Genomic DNA, 20,466 nt, shown 5'->3' with positions numbered 1-20,466 from the left:
TAACCATACTTAAGAATAGTGCATCACACATCCAAGGTAAGTAAGAACTTTTGTAACTGTTCACTCTTAGAATTGCAGTTACCAACCAACTCTTTACAAGTAAGTCACTTTTAAACACTTATTTTCTTTTCTAGGCAAAAGGCCCAATCCCTTGAAAGTCTTTCCCTTATTCTTGGAGCATGAGTGTTCTCAGTAGCAGAAAAGAGGGTTACTAGGACTAGTGACCAACAGGCAGTGTCAGGATAGGTTGTTTAGTAGCCAAAGTCAGAGTTCCTTAGGAAAACTGGGCAAACAGGTGAGTGTTTCACTTTAGTGTTAGAAGAGGGTCCAGGGGTTTTGCAGAAGTCACCCTAGCAGGATTCTAGCAGTTGGACTGGGTGCACTGGATGAGAGGCAACCCCATGACAGAAAACAACCCACAAATACACAGAAATATTAACTGGCTTAAGATAAGTACATACCCAAGCCAACAGTACCCCAGCATTGAAGATTTTGCAGCAGGAGAACTTCAGGGTCTGCAGCCAAATACCCGGTTAATGGATTCCTTGTCAAGGTGACTGAAAACAAAACCTCAGAAGGGACTTTGCAGCAGGGATCGATGAAGGCTCTAGGGAATGTTTCCTTCGTGGCTGAATGTGGTTCTGCGGATTTGGTGCCTTTTCAAGGAGCACAGAAGACAACAGAAAATCGCGTTTGAATTCTCGTTGTTACAAAGGTCCAGCACTCTGTTGAGGGGACTTTTCAGACTCGATTTGTGTGTCTGGAGATCCCCCAGGTTGTCCACGAAGTTTCAGCGAGATTCGGAAGACCGTGCACTGCACGATGGCTTGAGGCGCCAGGGTATTGGGGTATTAGGGTATTGCAGCAATGCATGGGATGGCTCAAAAGGCAGGTCTTCTCAAGTCTAGTGGGTCACACTAGGCTCTGGGTCGGGTTCGTCATTTTCAGAGTCCCCAGGTAGATTGGAAGGAAGGGCTACAGCAGGCTCCGGTTACACAGCAGGCTCTCCGGTCGCTGGAAATCGTTTCAGCTGTTTTTCCTTCATCTTCCTCTTCGGTTGCAGTGGTCGACTTTTCTTTAGCTTCCAGGTTCGCAGTATTTATCAGGAATTACAGCACAACCTCTGCATTCTCTCCCCGCATTTTACAAGAAGGTAGTCTGGTTGTCCAATCAGGACAGCCAGCTCTCTACTGGGATTCGTCCCTATTCAAGCAAGGCATAAGAAAGGGCTGGGGAGTGACTCCTCCCTCACTTCCTGCCGGACAGACTGGAGCCTTGGCGGGGAGTCCAGGGGACTCCCGCCGAAGATAAAAATCACACAAAGGAATTTCCCACCCTGGATGTCAGAAGGGACAAGAAACACTAAAATGGCAAAAAAAGAAGACCGGGTCCATTTTGGTAAAATGAGCACCCTTAGGTGCCTTTACTGTAGCTGTGAACACATCCCACGGTAGAGGTGCACCAAATTAATACAAGGTATCACTGCCACCAGCTATTGAAGGTAAGCTTGTCACTTTAACAGAATTGTGACAGTTTTAATGTGAAAGGGGATACATTGCATCTCCCCAGCACTCCACATAAGGTGAGGTGTGCTGGCTTCACAGAACAAAATATAAAGGGTATCCAAAGATCCTTTCTATCCTTGGAAACTGTAGTTCACCCAAGGTTAGCAAAAGAAAGTTAAAAGGGGAGCCCCTAGGGCAAGCCAGCAAGAACAGGCACTTATTGGCAATGCGTTGTTAAAGAGGATAACTTTAGGGGGGGCGCTGTTGCGCACGTCGTCGATGGCCACCTGAAGGGAGAGCTCCGGCCCGTAACATATCCTACCATAAAATTAATCCTGTTCGGGGCCACCTACACACCAATAAACATCTGTTATCAGCAGCGGAAGACCTGCAGCATCATTCCACTGATTCCCCTGCAGAAACGCTGGCTCAATCCTGAGATATCAGACTGGAAACCTACACCGTGAGCGTGGCGGCGGCATACCCGGACCACGGTACCAGAGAAATCACGCGACAGCCGGAGGAGTCAGCTCGCCTACAGGCCGGAGAGGGGAGGAGCCGCGCTGCGCACCTTTTTGCTGCGGGTGCCTTCCTGACACTTCGAAGTTGACAGTGAACATATCCTGCTGGCCCCCGGTTCTCCTCCCGGGTGTACACCACAAGTCCAGCCCGGACGGAACATTACTTTTCTTCAGCGGGGTGCCGACCCGCTTCCTGAGCCGTTGCTGCCCCGCGGGCTGATCCTTAACTGACAACAGAGTCGGACCTTGCCAACGGCGGCGTGCCAGCTGCGTTCGCTCGTCGGGGCCTGCTGATAACATCATAGGGTGGGTGCCCTCGTCGTGGCTCCTCCCAGGACGCTCTGGCACATTCCCTCTGCACATAACTGCCACACAAGCAGTGTTGCCCTCACCTCCCCGTATGCAGCACATGCTGCCCACAAACTCGTACGGCGAACCTGCTGTGATAATGGCGCTACGCTGATGATTGAGTCACACGCCTAAGTGCCAGCGATCACGGACCACAGACTACCACTGGGCACCAGAACGTGTGTGGACGCAACCCAACAGATTTAATATATGGGCCGCAGCGAAAAGAAAAGTATGGGCCCCAAGAAAACTGGTCTGATGACTCCTTTGCCAGCTCCCAGCCACATGGGTCTGCCGAGACACCCATTGAGCCCCCGGGCGGCCAACCGGAATCTCCAATGAACGAGAGAGTGGACAAACTATTATCGATGGTCCAGAGTGGATTCCTGGCGGTTAACAGCAAACTGGACGATATGGGGACCACGATCAGCTCTCTGAACGCAAGAGTTGACAAGGAAGGTGCACGCACTACGGAGGCGGAGAACAGAATTGGAGTCAACGAGGACTCGATAGCACAACACAGCCGCGATATCGCCCAGTTAAAGGGTGACCTGCAGAAAACCCTGAATAAGTGCGAGGACTTGGAATCTCGCTCCAGGAGAAACATCCGCCTAGTCGGGGTAGCCGAATCCTTCGGAAAGGGTTCCATGGAACGCCAGGTGGAAAACCTCCTGAAATCCTTCTTGGGCCCCGATGCTTTCTCCTATCATTTTCTCGTGGAACGGGCCCATCGTACCCTGGGCCCACCCTCCTAAGCCTGGAGCACAGCCCCGCACGATCATTGCCCGACTCCTAAATTATAGAGACAGAGACGCTATCCTGAGGCTTTCCAGGGAAAAAGGCTCCCTACATTATGAAGACAACAGGATACACATATATCCAGATTTTTCAACGGTGCAAACGCTGAGGAGGTCCTACGAACCGGTCAAGAGACAGCTGAGGCTACGCCAGATCCCATATGCACTTCTTCCCGGCTAAAATGCGCATCCAACACGGAGGCCGAGCACACTTTTTTGAGAATCCTACGGAGGCCATGATGTATGTCGAGGCCTCAATCTCGCTTCCCCGGGGAGCCGGGAGACTAACCGCAACTTGCCGCCCTGGCCGGTTGCAGAACCGGAGGATCATGCTGGCTGATGAAACTTACTCCGCACTGCCTTGCCACACGTTCAATAAACCGTTGACTTCGAGGTGACCCTGTCCACCATATGTTGTTGTAGGGCCGTGAGAACCCCCCACCCCCCATGGTGGTCGGTCACGTGAGTACAGCTCACCCCCCCAGAAGACTTCCCAAGTTATGGTTGATGGGATACATCGGGTTGGGGTTGATGATGCGGGCGGGGGTTGGCAGGGGAAACAGGTATAGGTTTTTCCTGGTATTATGCCAGGCATGGTTGGAGATGTTACAAAGTTAAAATCAGGGGACTATTTTCCAGCAGGACTCTTACATCACTTGAGACAATGGTGCCATACTTGGCAAACGCTCCTTCCGATAGGCAACTATGGCGCAGGCTAAAAGTAGCTTAAGCATTAGACTTCTCTCCTGGAACATTCGGGGTCTCAACAATCCAGTCAAGGCAAGGAAAATTGCTGCATACATTACAAGCCACGACCCCCACATCCTTCTGATGCAGGAAACACATGCGCTGGGGAGTATCAATACCAAATTCCTCCCACGATGGGGTACTCAAAGGTACTTCACAGAGTATTCGGCACAGTCCAGGGGAGTCCCGACACTTATACATCCCAAGCTATGCTTCAGGTATCTTTCTAGTAAGATAGACCCTCTAGGTAGATGTGTTGGTATGGGGGGAGGTGGCGGGACGGCAAATATTACTGATTAACGCATACGGTCCTAATATAGATGATCCGCTATTTTACTGCACAATCCTCGATATGCTGTCCACATCGGGAGAGGCGCAAATAATATGGGGTGGGGATTTTAATATGATACTTGATCACTCCTGGATCGTTCATCTACCTCCCCCAGGGCCCCGTCCAAAGCAGCACTTACTGTTAGACAGATGATGGAACAGACCGATATAATTGACGCATGGCGCACTTTACATCCACATGAGAGGAAATTCACTTTCTACTCATCTGTTCATGACTCCCACTCCCGTATAGATTATTGGTTCATTAGTTCATCCCTCTCTGGGGCGATCACTGACACTGCAATACACCCCCGCACGATCTCAGACTACTCGCCGATAACACTAGACATCAGCCTAGATGACTCCCCACCTCCGGCTAAAAGGTGGAGAATGCCCTCTGCGATCCTTAGGGACCCCAATATCTGTGAGGCACTACATATTGAAATTGATGAATTACTGGAGTTGAACGAGGGTTCGGTGAGCACCTATGCTACCCTATGGGAGGCATTCAAAGTTTGGATTTGGGGTACTATACTGGGTAAGTCTACGGGTATGATGAAAGCGGTGAGAAGGGAACTGGGTGTGGCTGAAGCCACAATAGACGCATTACAGACGGAATATAGCGCCACATTGAACAAGGAAACCCTATCTAAGATTCACACTTCCCTCAAGGAATTCAATGAGCTAGCCAACAGGGAAGTCTTATACATGGCTGCCCCGGCTAAGGCCCGCAGGTACGGGGAGAGTAATAGAGCGGGGAGATTTCCGGCTAACATGCTTAGAACAGACAGGCACCTTAACCCAATCGCTAGTATTCAGAACCCGGCTGGGGTCACGGTCAATAAAGAAAGGGACATTAATTCTACTTTTGCTGATTTCTACTATGCTCTGTACTCTGATCATGATGTTAAAACCAGGGAAGACATGTTCAGGTACCTAGACTCCCTCGGTCTCCCAACACTTAGCCAAACGACACGAAACATTTTGGATCAACCCGTTACTATTGAAGAACTCACTGCGGCCATTAAAACTCTATCTGGTGGCCGCGCCCCCCGGCTCAGACGGCCTGACCGCCGAACTGTACAAAGAATTTCAGGGTGAGCTGGCCCCACTATTACTGAAAGTCTGGGAAGAGGCTATGAATCGTGGTAACCTTCCAGACTATGCGTGAAGCAGTCATTACGGTCCTTCTGAAGCCACGCAGACCAGCACAGGATATGGCCTCTTGCAGGCCCCTCTCCCTAATCAACACTGACGCGAAAATCTTCGCCAAGGTGCTGACCACCAGACTCCTACCGTACATGCCAATCCTGGTCCACCCTGACCAAGCTGGCTTTATACCAACCAGATCTACAGCTTTAAACCCGAGACGATTATTTAATGTTCTGGCGCAAATAGATCCGCAGGCAAAAGCGGCTGTAGTGGCCCTAGATGCCGAAAAGGCCTTTGATTCCATCTCCTGGACATACCTTTTCCTGGTACTCTAGAGGTTTGGACTTGGGCCATATTTTATTAAATGCGTCCGGCTGCTATATACCCAACCATCTGGCAAGGTCCTAACTAATAACAGCTTGTCCCCTTCTTTCCATTTACATAGAGGGACCAGACAAGCCTGTCCTTTCTCGCCCATTCTCTTTGCACTCACTATTGAACCAATGCCGGAATATATCCGTCAGCACCACTCGCACAGAGGTCTCAGGATGACTGGCCCTTGCCAAATCATATCACTGTACGCAGATGATACGTTGTTATATGTCCGGGACCCACATGAGAATGTGCAACACATTATGTCTGATATACACGAGTTCTCGGAATATTCAGGATATAAAATCAATGTCCCAAAATCTGAAATATTTCCGCTTACCCCTAATACAGGTGACCGATCTCATATTACAGGGTTTAAGCCTGCCCCCACGCAGGCAAGATACCTGGGAATCATGGTGGCCAGAGATAGACAGCTGCTATACTTGCATAATCACGGCGAATTACTTCTCACCCTTACGACCAAGCTCCAACTATGGGCTAATCTCCCTCTGTCCTTATATGGCCTAGTGGCCCTACTTAAAATGGTAGTTCTACCCAAACTCTTATATTTCTTCAACAACATCCCGATTTAGCCCGGTAAACCCTTTTTGTGCGAAACTTAAATCATTGGCGTCTTCCTTTATTTGGAATGGGAAAACTGCTAGGCTGGGCTGGGACAAGATGGCGGAGCTATACTCACAGGGCGGTATTGCGGCACCCGATTTTGAATTAAATTGTATAGCAGCACAGGCACAATTTGTGAAACATTGGTTTGACCCCAAAGACAGCCCCACACATTCTTCTTGAAAAGCACGCAGTCCGCCCTAATGATATACAATCTGTCCTCCTGAACCCCACTTATGGTAACATCTGCCCATTCGACCCGGTGTACACCACCGCACGAGCTTGGTCCAGGATCTACAGGAGAATTGGCCTGGAGATCCCCTATGACCCAGATATACCCCTGTGGAACTTCTCTAGTATTTCCCCGACCTCTGACAAGGCCCTTCAGCGAACCTGGGACCCAAATAAACTTTTCAGGATGCGAGCCATGTTCCCCGATGACATGTTTTGTGAACTCACAGACTTCATGGATGCAGTGGGAGATGGCCAGTTTAAGCTCCTTCAATACTATCGCATGAGAACAGCTTTTGCTGCTAAAAGGCCTTCCTTCCCGGCAGAACCCCAGACACACGAATGCATCAGAGCTGTGGTGACGACAGATGGGCATAATAAGGGAGTCTCGTCGCTATACACCTTGGTGCAAACACATTCCCCCTCAGGAAACACTATTAGAGAAACCTGGGAACGGGATGTGGGTACCCAGATTGATGACGTGAGATGGGCCCGATATTGTCAACTCACCAAATCGGTCTCTATGAACTCAGGACTCCGACTGATTCAATTTAAAATCCTGAATCAGTTACATTACTCCCCGACTAGGCTGGCTAAGTCTGTAGAGGGTTGCACAGGGACATGTTCGAAATGCGGCGCCCCCGATGCTGGAGCATATCATATGTACTGGTCGTGTCCTGTTATTGCAGACTTTTGGCGAGAAGTGGCTGAGCTCCTTGAGGAAATAACGGCGATCCCAGCCGCTCTGTCCTCCCTGAAATACCCGTTTGGTGACATTGGAAAGGTGAAGGAAACCACAAGAAGGTTTAATGTCTCATGTGTTATTGCCAAACACTGCATCCTTAAATGTAGGAAATCCGCCGCAGGGCCTACCCGATCCAACTTCCTGAAAAACGTATGCATGGTGAAAGACGAGGAACTTTTTGTCTCACCAGTCCCGACGCCCTGTCGTCCCAAAGATATATGGTCGCTGTTACGTCTGTACCTATGTGACCTGATGCCTGATGCTGATGTAACACCTACTCTGTCACCTTAGGTGACAATGCCTGCCTCATTGCCATAGATATATGTCATTGTCGAAATTATGCACATGCTGTATTGTACTGCTTATGAGAATTGTCTTGCTGTGAACCGTTCCCTTAATAAACAAAGTTTAAAAAAATAAAAAAAAAGAGGATAACTTTAAAATGAGACTATGGAGAGTCTTAAAAATTACAACCATAAAAAGAGTAAACTATTCGGTGAGTGTGGAAAAAAGGTTCCTACTCACTGAGGTATTAAGAAAAAATATCCCGCTAATAAAGCAAAACGTTCTGGGGATGACCCAGGTCAGGAAGATTTACCAGTTCTGTGAAAATCTTACCCAACATCACTTTCGTCCATACTGTATGGGCGATTACAACTGAATGTAGCCCCATGGTGGAGAAGATAACCTTCTTAAGCAAACAGGTTTCTTAGAACCACCTGCCCAAAAGCCGCGCCTGATCTAGAGGCGGCGTCCAAACAGTAGTGCTTACCGAAAGCCGAAGGGGTGGCCCAGGTAGCCGCCCTGCTGATGACCTGCCACGGCACATACCGTTGGAATGCGATGGACATGGCTTTGGATTCAACTGCATGGGCATGCAATTTGGCCAGCACTGGTTTGTGCTGCCCCTCATAGGCCTCCTTGATGGCCGCGACCATCCACCTTGCTAGGGAGGCCTTGTGGGCCTGATAGCCAGGCCTTGAACCACCAGAAATTATAAAGAGGGCATCCGACTTGCTGCAGTCCTTGGTCCTGTCCAGGTAGTATCTCAGCGCGCATCTGACATCCAGACGGTGCAAGACCCTCTAGGGTGCAAGGTAGTGTAGGGCTCCGAGGCCACCAGGGCCTGGATCTTGCTTACTCTGTGAGCTGAAGTAAGGCCCACGAGTGGAGCGGTCTTTATGGTGACCAGCCTGATGTCCGTGGACACCATTGGCTCAAAGGTGTGTGTGCCAAGTCGCCCAAAACAATGTTAAGGTACCACATGGGGTGTGGTTTCTTTATAGGCGAATAAAGTCTGTGGAGGCCCACCCAAATGTCATTTTGCCACTGGGTTAGCAGAGAAGAGGCCCTCCTCTGAATTCCTGTAAGCCCCTATGGATGCCAGATAGGTTATGTTATAGCTATTTATATAGCGCATGTTCACCCGTAGGCATCTTGGCACTGGAGAGGAGAAGCCACTGAGCCCGAGGGCGGAGCAAGCCAAAAACTAGAACTCAGAAGAGGTGGGTCATCAAAGCCTTCCCAGAAGGCCAGGTGATTAGACAGTTTTTAAAGCAGGAGGCAGGCTGTTCCATAGCTGAGCCACAGTGATAGAAAAGGCACAACCCTCCCAAACGAGAACGGCAAAAGGAGGGAATGCAAAGCATACCAGCGGAGCCAGATCGTGCGGCATGTATCCACTTGGCCGCCGGGATGGCCAAGGTGTGCTGAAAAGGAGTGCACGTGGTCCAAGGTGCACCTAAGGTGATCAATCTCCCTAGAGTCGGCCCAATGACAGAATCTAGACCATTTACTCTTGTACTGGCTACAAGTAGCCTTGCTTCTAGCGCTCTGGATGATCTCTAGGTTAGCCTGAGATAGGCTCAAGTGCTTCAGAGTGACCTGCTCAAGAATCAGGCTGCGAGGGCTAGTTTGTGAAGAGTAGGATGGAGAACCCTTCCCCCCCCCCGCTGGGTCAGGCGAGGGGCTGGGCCCAGCAGTAGGTAAATGGGTGGTCTGTCCGATAGGCTGAGTAACTAGGAGAACCACAGCCTCGCCCGACACCAAGGGGCTATCAAGATGATGCCGAGGTGCCGGGATTTCTTTATCCTGCAGATCACCCTGTGGACCAGGGGTGTGGGCGGGAAGGCGTATGCAGACATGTCGTTCCATTATATCTGGAGTGAGTCGCCCAGGGAGCCGGGGCCCTGCCAAGAGGCGAAGTGCCGGCATTTCCTGTTGTTGCGGGAGGCAACCAGATCCACCTGTGGATGTCCCCACCTGAGGAAGATCTCCTTTAGTACCAAGTCGTTCAATTGCCACTCGTAATGGCCTGCCCCTAGTCTGCTGAACCTGTCCGCTTCCCGGTTGGATTCCCCCCAAGAAGTACACCGCCCTGAGGTAGATGTTCTCCAGAGCCCCCTCCCACATGCTGACTGATATGTTGCACAGCAGAGGGGATCTGGTACCCCCCCCTGCTTGTTGACATAGTACATGCTGGTGGAGTTGTCCGTCTGGATTTTAACCGTCTTGCACTTGATGAGGGGGAGAAAGGCCCTGAGAGCCGGCCACATGGCCTTTAATTCTAACCAATTGATGTGGGACTCTGCTCCTGCCGCGTCCAGACTCCATGGACGGTGTGGTTGTCCAGAGGGGCTCCCCAGTCCTCTAGGGAAGAGTCCGTAGTAACCATGACCTGAGGGGCTGGTTGTCAGAATGGTTTGCCCTGCCGCAGATGTAGTCCGCGGACCACCAGCGGAGGTCAGCGTTAGGGAGAATTCTCTTAAATGTGGTAGTTCCTCTCTACCCTAGAGACCCCCAGCTCTTTTTTTGCTGAACTTTGGGACTTTGAACTTTTTATTTCCATTTGTTTTCTGTGTTTGTTTCTTTGGTTATGGAGTTTTAGATAACTCCACAGGTATCATCTTTTCATATGTGTTACACAGCACCCTCAGTGCAGTGGCACAGGGATGTCTTTTAGACTTCCCAGCGGTTTAACTACCTTCTCTGGGATAAATTGTTTCCCTGAGAATGTAAAGTGAAATTGACTTTACTAGTCTTTTCCAAATTCCTAGACCCACCAAACACCATCTTACAATGGAGTGCTGGAGAGGTTACATAGTATCCCCCGTGTCTAAACACTCATGTAACAGTCAAATGCTACCCTTTCCTATCTATTGAAAAGGCTGGTGGCAGTGGTTTTACTATGAACTACCATGATTTTTCCCAACCGCGAACACTGGTAGCTAAAAATCACGGCAGCCATGTTTTTCAAGATGGCGCCTTAAGCCCCTTTGTTTAAACAGGTGCCGGTGGTCTTTTTTCGCCATTTCTTTTTGGAAAGGTCCTTCTAATGTTTGTCTCTGCGCGCCAAACCAAGTTTGGTCCCTTTGTTCGTGTGCCTTTGGCAGGCTTCAAGACTGAAGTCCGCCCCTGGCATCCGAGTGTCTGGGGTGGGCAGTGAGGGAGGTGCCGAAACTCCCTGTGCTTAGTCTCCTAGGAGACCCAAATGCACTCTGGCATGATTGGCAGGCTGACTGTCCAGCAAGCACAGCCAGCCTGCTGGGTGAGGGACAGCTAGGCTGGAATGAAAGGGAGAAAACGGTTTAAAAGTGGAGTCTGGTGGACTGGAAGGCAGAGTCGACCACTGGAACGAAAGAACCGAAGACGAGCTGAAAGAGGACGGCTGCTGCAACCACTGGACCGTTGGTTTGCCTGGTGAAGCCCTGCTGGAGGTCTGAATTGTCAAACTCTATTTGACAGAGACGCTCCTTCAAGGACGGCTTCTTCGTTTGAGTTGGTGGGACCAATCAACTCATAAGACACCTGAATACCATTCTCAAGGCTGGTCAAGTTTAAGCAGGGAGAGTGACACCAGTTTGTGTTCTTGAATCTACAGCTACTGGAACTGAAGTGACTCCATTTTGTTTGCTTTCTTCAACGATCCCGTGCAGTGCAGGAGTCCCCTGATGTCCCCCTTTTGTCCCCACGACTGAGGCTCAGGAACAGTGAGATCTGCAGGAACTGCCAGGAACCACGATTTCAGCAACATTTGTTTTCTTCATACAAAGGTACTGTGCCAATCCGACTGAGAGAACGCCACTCTCGCGGTGAAAGTTAGTGAAACTTTCCCAACTCGCAGGCCTAATCAGCTTGTGACCCCACAAATTATTCTTTTTTGTCTAAACTACTTCTGAGAACTTTTGCAAAGACTTTACCGTTTGATACAAGAACTGCTCTTTCCTATCCAGAACACTAGCCCAGTGACTTTGGCCTGGCCTATTGACTTGAAATGAACTATTCTGGTGAACTGAAACTATTTGCACTGCCTAGAAAGTATATGTAATCTACTTACTTTTGGCCTTTTTGCTCACAGCTAAGTAACTGAACTGCCATTTGGCTCCTTTTTCAGGGGAGCTAAAACTGTCTCAAAACTTGAGTTTTGTATTGAAGTGTATTGGTGTATAATATTAAGTTGTGTTCTTCTAGTGAAATGTTTTATAAATGATTGTGCAATAAATTAAGTGTTTTACCAAGAAACCTTGAGTATAAGTGTCTACTTGAACCACTGTGCTTGAAAGTCCTCTGTGCAATTACTTGTACTGCTCACATTCAGTCGAGATAAGCCTGGCTGCTCAGGTCGCTACCAACAAACTGTGTGGTACAGACTTATACCAAAGGTTGGTCTTGCCTGTAGTCCTAATTGTGTGTGGTGGTACTGCATGCAATTCTGCCTAACAGTCCGAGTGGAGAAAAGGAGGAATGTTGACCGGCTCCACTTGGGAGCCCTTCTCCAGATTCCATGAGGCTGTGAGTGTATCTGTAATTTCCTAATTGATGTACGGCCAACAGGAACGCCGCTATAAGACCCAAGAGGTGTTGGTACCAGCAGGCCGAGGTGACTGGCCTGGAGAGGAAGTGAGCTATGGCTCTCTTGATGGCATCAATCTTGTCCTCAGAGGGAAAAACTCACGGAGCTGGTCAGGCTCTGCGTGGGTTGCAGCTGAGACTTGTTGGGATTGATAGTGAATCCGAGGTCGTGGAGCGTGTTCATTAGTCCTGAGGTGGTATGTTGTACCGCTTCTGGAGAGATGGCCCGGATGAGCCAGTCATCCAGGTAATGGTAGGCATGGTGGACATGAGGAGGGCTGCCACTGCATTCATCAATCTGGTAAAAACCGTGGGGGCCGAGTTGAGGCCAGTGGGCAGCACCTTGTAGTGAAAATGGCAGCCCATGATCCTGAAGCGCAGTAAGGAACGAAGCGGCTGCCAAATAGTGACATGCAGTTAAGCGTCCTTCAGATCCAGGCAGCACATCCAGTCTCCCCTGTCCAGTGTTTCCACAATAAGAGCTGGTGTAACCATCTTGAATTTTTGCAGTGGGAGGCAGAGTTTCAGGGTGGAAAGGTACAACACAACTCTCAGGCCAGCCTGGTTCATCTACTGTATGGCGAAAATCCTGGACTAGAAGCCCAATCCTCGCTGGGAGGCTGGGACTTATTCCGCTGCCTGGCTCTCAACAAGCGACCGGATCTCCACCAGCAGAGTTGTTGTCAGGAAGGTACTGGTAGGCAGTAGTCCGTGGGGACTACAGGGAGGATCCAGGGGTCCGCAAAATTCTGACACCAAATTTGCACATGAAAGGCAAGCCTGCCTCCCCCCCCCCCCCCCCACCGGAGACACGTGGACCCGAAGGGGTGCGTCATGCCTTTTTTCCCCTCTGAGGCGGAAGATTGGAAGAAATCCCCCCCTCCTGTTTTGTTGTTTCCTCTGATGTGGACTTGGGTCCTCTGATCTTGGAAGCCACGGAACCCGCTGAACGCCCACCCCTTGTCGAAGCGTTGCTGGGTGTAGGCATTGGGCGTGGTTTTCTTAAGTATAGATAAAGACTTCGGGGTCTGCAATCTGTTCTTATCGAACTCTTCATCCGTGGTGGAGGGGAAGAAGTCACTACCCTCGAATGGAAGGTGCAATATGCGTTCCAGGACATAAAGATTAAACTTAGTAGCCCGGAGCCAGGCCATTCTTCTCATGTCCGTGGCAATGCAGATGGCCCGGCAAGAGGTATCGATGTGGGCCACTGAGGACTCCATGATATCCTGCACTACCATTTTGGCTTCTCCTAGGCCCGCCTTGAAGCGCGCTTGGCTCTGTGCCCGAAATTCTTGGCGGAAATCCGCAATCTCCCACCAGAGCCGTTGTTTGACGGCTGCCAGCATGGTATCCGCGTTGCCGGACGCAGGTGCAAAGAGGTGTTGGAGTACAGGTTTTTTTCCCCCTATGCCTCAAGGACTTTCTCCTCCTAGCCTAGCAGTGTCGAGGATGAGGTGGCCGAGGACGTCTGAGGCTTAGAATAGAGTGATGCTGCAGCGATCGCGGAAGAGTGCGGTTGAGGATGTGACGAGAGCAAGAGTGTATCCACCTCCATCTGCCTATACTTGGCGTCAAGGTTCCGATTGATGGGCGGGCAGAGTGTGGCTTGAGCCAGCCCTCTTGGCCAGGGCGACTACGTCTTTCTGCATCCGGATCCCTGTTTTTGTGGGGGGGCGGTGTGGGGGGTTGGGGGGGGGGACTTAGGGTGAGGACGTCTGCTAAGACCCCCTCCTCAGGTTGAGGAAGGCCCAAATACTCTGCCAAATCTGCAAGGCATTCATGGAAGGCCCTGGCTGAAGATGGCGTGTCGGGGTGGTACTCCTCATCTGTGTCCATTAGCGTGCTCGGGGGGTCCAGAACTGGTGGAGGAGTGCTAAGCGCTGTAGGCTGCAGAGTGGTGACCGGAGCCGGTGGCTGCTGCAGAGGCTGGTGTGGAACCGCCTGTGGGAGGCAGGGAAGCCGGAATCATAGGAGCCGGCTGGGGCAGCAGTGGCTGCGCTGGGGCCTGTGGCGCCGGCGACATAGGAGGAATGACTAGGTGCTGGTGATTAACCTGGGGGAGCATGTCCCTGATGGCATCCCAGAGGATGACCCCCATCTGGGGAGTTCGCATCAGCCCTAGGAACCTTTCGGAGAACCTGTCCTCTGATGTTGCAGAGGTGGCAGGAGGTATTGATGGAGAGGCCAACGGCTGCTGGGGCCGGGGCGCACACTGCCTGGGGTGCCGGGGAAACCTGCCCTGTGCCGCTGATGGAGAAACTGTAGGCCACGTACCTGGCTGACACCAGTCCCACCTTGTGACTCGTTCCTCCACCTGCTTCTGCCAGAGGGGATAGCGACTGGCCATCTCGTCTGGCGCTGCAGCCATTTTGCCGAGCTGCCTGCCACGTGCCGAATTCGTGGTGCCTAGATCGCCGGAAACAGCCCCGTCCAAGACGCTTAGTGTTGGAACATGAGGCCTGTCCCGCAACTCAGGTCGTCACCTGGAAGGCGTATTGCCCTCGGCAGGACTGCCAGTAGTGCTGCATGAAGGCGCCCTCTCGGACATGATGCCGGAACTACGGCGTAGCACCTCGGGCGCAAGCCCGGTAAAAGAACCTTGCGGTCCCTCGGCACTGACACCGGAATGATCTGGAGACAGCTCTGCTGTGAGGCCGGTAGCTGTATTAGCCTCGGTACTCGTGCTGGTATGAGAACCTGAGGTCCCTTCCGCTCGGGCGAGTCCTTCGGAAGGAGTCTCACTTGCGGGGTGCGCTGGAAAAGAGTGGACCTACCTTGGGCCTGGATCGATGTTTGACAAAGTCCTTCAGGTACTTTGGAGGCAACCTCTGGATGAGCTCCCTCCACCCGGCTAGTATGTTCTTCAGAGACCTCGAGGAAAGCATGTTGCAGGCAGTACAAGCTTGCCAGCCGTGGTTGGGGCTAAGGCAACGAAGGCAGAGGGCATGGGGGTCTGAAGTAGGAAAGAGCCCTTCGCAGGATGGACACCTGCTGAACCCTGTTGAAGTCAACATGCGCCGGGGAGGAGCGTGACGCCAGAGGACAGAGTACCTGAATGAAAAAAGACAAAAAGATAGAAGAGGAGGAAGTATCTGTAAATGGAATTAGATGGCTGAAGCCAAACCCAGGAACGCTGTTGAATTTGGCCCGTTCCACTCGACGCCAAAAAGGAGACTGATGAGTGGCGCCGGTGGGCGTAGTCAGGCGAGCGCATGCTCACAGGGCCGCCCCTCTAAATTTAAAGGCGAAGAAGATTTTTCTGGTGAAATAGGTTCCATCTCCCGTCCATCGCGAGGGACGCCCATACAGTATGGAGGAAAGGGGACTGGACCTAAGAGTAAACATTTTATATGAGAAACTAGACCAAGGGCATACTAAGTAAACCCCTCTAGCACTCTATTGCAGGGGTGTTGCCAAGGGGGGCCTAAGGGGGCTATAGCCCCTGATCCTTTGGTTGTAGCCCTGGATAGAATCTCAGGAGCTACAGCCAAAAGTCTAGCTAGCCCCCAGTCCCAACAGTTCCGACATCAGCTTAGCCCCGGGTCTTTTCCAGACCTAGCAACTCCCCTGCTCTATTGTAAAATGTGTGCTGGATCTAGAAAGTGACAAATGGAAGTAAAGTAAATTTCACTTTACTGCTCTTGGAAACAGTTATCCAAGATAAGGGTATTTAAACCTTTGGGAAATCTGAAAGACTTCCCTGTGCCACTGCACTGAAGGTGTTTTATGGTACAATGTAAAAGATGATGGCCATGGAGTTTGTCAGACTCCACAACCAAATGAAACGCAGAAATCAAATCATAAAAAGAAATACATGAGAGAGTTGGAAAAGGGGTCTCACTCTCTCCAGGTAAAAAATGAAAGTCCTCAAAATCCAGTGAAGGTGCTGGAGGTCTCTAAGGTAGAGTGGAACTAGCACATTTCTGAGAATTCTCCCTAACATGCATGTCCCTAGCCTCTGGTTTACCGAACTCAAGTTCGGTCGAGGTATCTACCCCACTTGCTGTTTGCAAGTTGTCATACAAGTCTTGCATTTTGGACTCTTCGGAGATAAAACTCTGGTACATTAGGTGTACCATACTGCAAGCCAAATGGGGCTTCATCTTCAGAATGCTCCTCCTGTTCAAAAATTGAATGAAGTGATTTGAAGTACTCTTTCTTCGGAGTGGAGCATATATTTTGTCTGGTTTTGTACAAATAGGCTTCAATGTTTTTGAAGTAGTTGATATTTTTTATCGGCGAAGATTTGAGGGGCGCTTAGCACTGACGGCGCAGCTGGCGTCGAAGGCATGGCGTCTAGGTCGACGTCTAGGGCCTGGCGGGCGAAGGGACCGCTGGCGTTGAAGGTGTCAATGGTGTCGACCTCTCTTCATGTCTCGTATGATCCTTTGTTTTTTCAGATCGAGGTCTCAAGGGCTCCCAATGCAGATCTGGCCTTTTAACCGGGTTCGAAGGTGTGCAGGTTTTCGGACGAGACCTTTCCTTTCCAGCTTCTTTCGAAGGCTCAGTAGGAGCATGGCTTTGTTTTTCGAAAATCTTTAACATTTCCACCATGAAGACTTCCCATTCAGCCAGGGTTGATTTTTATGTAGGGCAAGCTACCCTTTTGGGGGAAGCGTCAGACAACGAAGTCGACGAAGGCGACTTTCGGTGCCTTCTCTACGATTTCAATGAATAAGAGTGGTGGGAACCACTCCTCGACCTAGATCCCTTGGCCTTCTTCCTTCAAGGAGTCTCGCCTCTCGACTCGTCAGTCGAAGGCCCAGCGGGTCAGGTAGGGCATGGGGGCGAAGAGGGCCCACAGTCATATGAGTGGGGGAGGTTTGGGGAGGGCAGAGGGCAGCGCCAGCCGCAAAAAGAAGGGCAGAGGGCAGCTGCAAAAAGGAGGACAGCGCCAGCCGCAAAAAGGAGGGCATCGCCAGCCGCAAAAAGGAGGGCATCGCCAGCCGCAAAAAGGAGGGCAGAGGGCGAATTCTCAGAAATGTGCTGTTAGGCAAAATTTGCATGCAGTACCCTCTGGGACCACTACACACAACTATGACTACAGGTGTAAGCATAACCAACCTTTGTTTTAAGTCTGTACCACACAGTTTTTGGTAGGGAGCTGAGCAGCCAGGCTTATCTCAAGAGGGAATGTGAGCTTGTAATGAGGTTACACAGAGGTCTACAATTAGAAAGTATTCAAATGGACTTACACTCAAGGTTTTTTGGTAAAACACTTCTTAATTTATTACACAGACAGTTAGAAAACATTCACTAAAAGGAGGCAATCAATATCACAAAAACATACAATACTTCACACTTATGGGTTCTAAGACATTTAAACTACTTTGAAGGAGGAGCAAAGTGGCAGTCAGAGCATTTGAAATAGGAGCAAAAAGGCATAAGTTAATAAAACGAATAGTAGAGTTACTTTTAAACAGTGCAAATAGTTTGAGTTCACCAGAGGAGTTGGTCCAATGCAATAGATAGGCCAAAGTCAATGGGCTAGTCTTGTATAGGTAAAAACGGTTCTGGTAGTTAAAGGGAAAAGTCTTTGCCACGGTTCTCAGAAGTAGTTCATAAAAGAAAGATTCATATGTCGGGTCACAAGCTGACTAGGCCTGCAAGTTACCAAAGTTTCACACACTATCGATTGAGAGGCAAGTTCTCTCGGTCGGGTTTTCACAGGAACTTATACTGAAGAATAAGATGTAGCAGAAGACTTCTGTTCCTGGCAGTTCCTGCAGATCTTGCTGATCCTGAGCCTTAGTCGTGGGGATAAGAGGGAGGATGTCGGGTAACTCCTGCACTGCACAGGGACTGGTCACAAAGCTGGCAAACTCGCAATTCTTCGATTCCGGTAGCGGTCTTCAAGCACACAAACTGGTGTCCTTCTCCCTGATTATTCGGTTTCCTGCAGCACTCAGAGGAAAATGCCACCAGCTCAGAGAATGGTGTCCAGGTGGCTTACAAGTTGATTGGTCTCACCAGCTCAAAGGGAGGAGTTGTCCTTGAAAGGGTTCTCTGTCGAGAAGAACTTGGTGATTAGGCACTGCAGCAGGGCTTCACTGGGCAAACCAACGGTCCAGGAGTTGCAGCAGCCGCCCTCTTCCAGATCATCTTCGGTTCCTTCGTCCAGTGGTCGACTCAGCCTTCCAAGCCAAAAGACTCACCTTTTAATCAGTTCTCTCCCATTCATTCCAGCCTAGCTGTCACTCACCCAAGCAGGGTGGCGGTCCTTGCCGGACAGTCAGCCAGCCAATCACCACAGAGTGCATTTGGGTCTCCTAGGAGACCAAGCACAGGGAGTTTTGGGCACCTCCCTCACTTCCTGCCTACCCCAGATAATCTGGAGCCAGAGGCAGGTTTCACTCCTGAAGCCCGCCAAAGGCGAACAAGCAAAGAGACCAAACCTGGTTTGGCACACAGAGAAAACCTCTCTAGAAGGACCTTTCCACAAAGACATGGCGAAAAAAAGAAGACCGGGGACCATTTTAAAAAAAGGAGGCTCAGCACCATTTTGAAAAACATGGCTCCCGCGATTTAATGTTACCTAGTTGCGAACAGTTCATGGTAGTTCATTACAAAACCACTGCCACCAGTCATTCTGAGGGGAAAGGGTAACATATGAATGTTACATGAGTAACTAGACACAGGGGATACTAAGTAACCCCTCCAGCACTCTATTGTAAGATAGTGTGTGCTGGGTCTAGGAATTTAAAAAGATTAGTAAAGTCAATTTAACTTCACTTTCTCTGGGATTTAAACCTTGGCACAGCCTAAAAGACTTCCCTGTGCCACTGCACTGAAGGTGCAGTGTGACACATTTGAAAAGGATTATGCCTATGGAGTTGGTTAGACTCCATAACCAAAAGAAACAGTGTATAAAATCACATTAAAATACATGAGTGGGAAAAAGGGCCTCGCTCTCTCCAGGAAAAAAAAAAAAATCAAGTCCTCAAAATCCAGCAAAGTTGCTGGAGGTCTCTAAGGTGGAAGGAATTAGCACATTGTTGAGAATTCTCCCTAACCGCGTCCTCTTCAAGTCTTCGTATTCCCTAGTCCAGTGATCGACTGTGCCTTCCAAGCCAAAAAGCCTCACCTTTTATGCAGGTTTCTCCCATTCATTCCAGCCTAGCTGTCGGTCACCCAGCAGGGTGGCTGTTCTTGCTGGACAGCCAACTGGCCAAACACCTAAGAGTGCATTCCTGTCTCCTAGGAGACTAAGCACAGGGAGTTGAGGGCACCTCCCTCACTTCCTGCCCCCGCCAGACACCATGGAGCCAGAGGCAGGCTTCACTCGTGAATCCCGCCAAAGACAAAACAAACAAACCTGGTTTGGCGTGCAGAGTAAATCTGAAGAAGGACCTTTCCACAAAGAAATGCCAAAAAAAGACGACCAGGGGCATTTTGACAAAACAGGCACCCATGTGTGTCTTACTGCAGCTGCAATTGCAGCTCACGGTAAAAACACAATGGTAGGAAAAAGTAAACCACTGTCACATTAATTGTAGAAAGGGTAACAAACATTTTACATGAGAAACTAGACAAAGGGGATACTAAGTAAGCCCTCCAGCACCTTATTGCAAGATGGTGTGTGCGCGGGCCTAGAAAGTTACAATGTAAGTCAATTTCACTTCACTGTCCTTCGAAACAGTAGTTTATCCAAGAGAAGGTATTTAAATCTTTGGGAAACCTGAAAGACTACCCTGTGTCACTGCACTGAAGGTGCTGAGTGACACAATGTAAAAAGATGATGCATATGGAGTTTGTCAGACTCAAAAACCAAAAGAAACAGTGTTCAGACAAAAAAAAAAATACATGAGAGTGGGAAAAAAGGTGTCACTCGCTCCAGGATAGAAATTAAAAGTCCTAGAGTCCAGCAAAAGTGCTGGGGATCTCTAAGGTAGAAGGAAATTGGCACATTTCTGAGAATTCTCCCCAACAGCGAGCAAAGGGCAAAAAGGGGGAGGAATCTCTGAAAGGAGGTGGGGTAAGAGTGCCCATGCTCCAAAAGGAGGGTGGGTCGGGGGGGGTTACGGGCTAAGGGGTTGGATGCTCACAAACAGGGGCCAAGATGTGGTCCAGGCACAGAAAGGAAGCCGTGGACGACGGGGTCAAGGCTCAGAAAGGAAGCCGTGGACGACGGGGTCCAGGCTCAGAAAGGAAGCCGTGGACGACGGGGTCCAGGCTCAGAAAGGAAGCTGTGGACGACGGGGTCCAGGCTCAGAAAGGAAGCCGTGGACGACGGGGTCCAG

General features: G+C 50.1%; 1 protein-coding gene across 1 annotated transcript in view; it reads right to left on the bottom strand.

Annotated features, from left to right (window-relative positions):
- SMC1A (structural maintenance of chromosomes 1A) overlaps positions 1–20,466 on the bottom strand; it is a 642,162-nt gene that overhangs the window by 314,619 nt on the left and 307,077 nt on the right. The window lies entirely within an intron of this gene.

Source organism: Ambystoma mexicanum, chromosome 2p (assembly GCF_040938575.1).
Source record: "Ambystoma mexicanum isolate Mex_15411 chromosome 2p, UKY_AmexF1_1, whole genome shotgun sequence".
NCBI lineage: Eukaryota > Metazoa > Chordata > Amphibia > Caudata > Ambystomatidae > Ambystoma > Ambystoma mexicanum.
The sequence above is the reverse complement of the archived record's forward strand: the minus strand, read 5'-3'. Positions and strand labels throughout refer to the sequence as shown.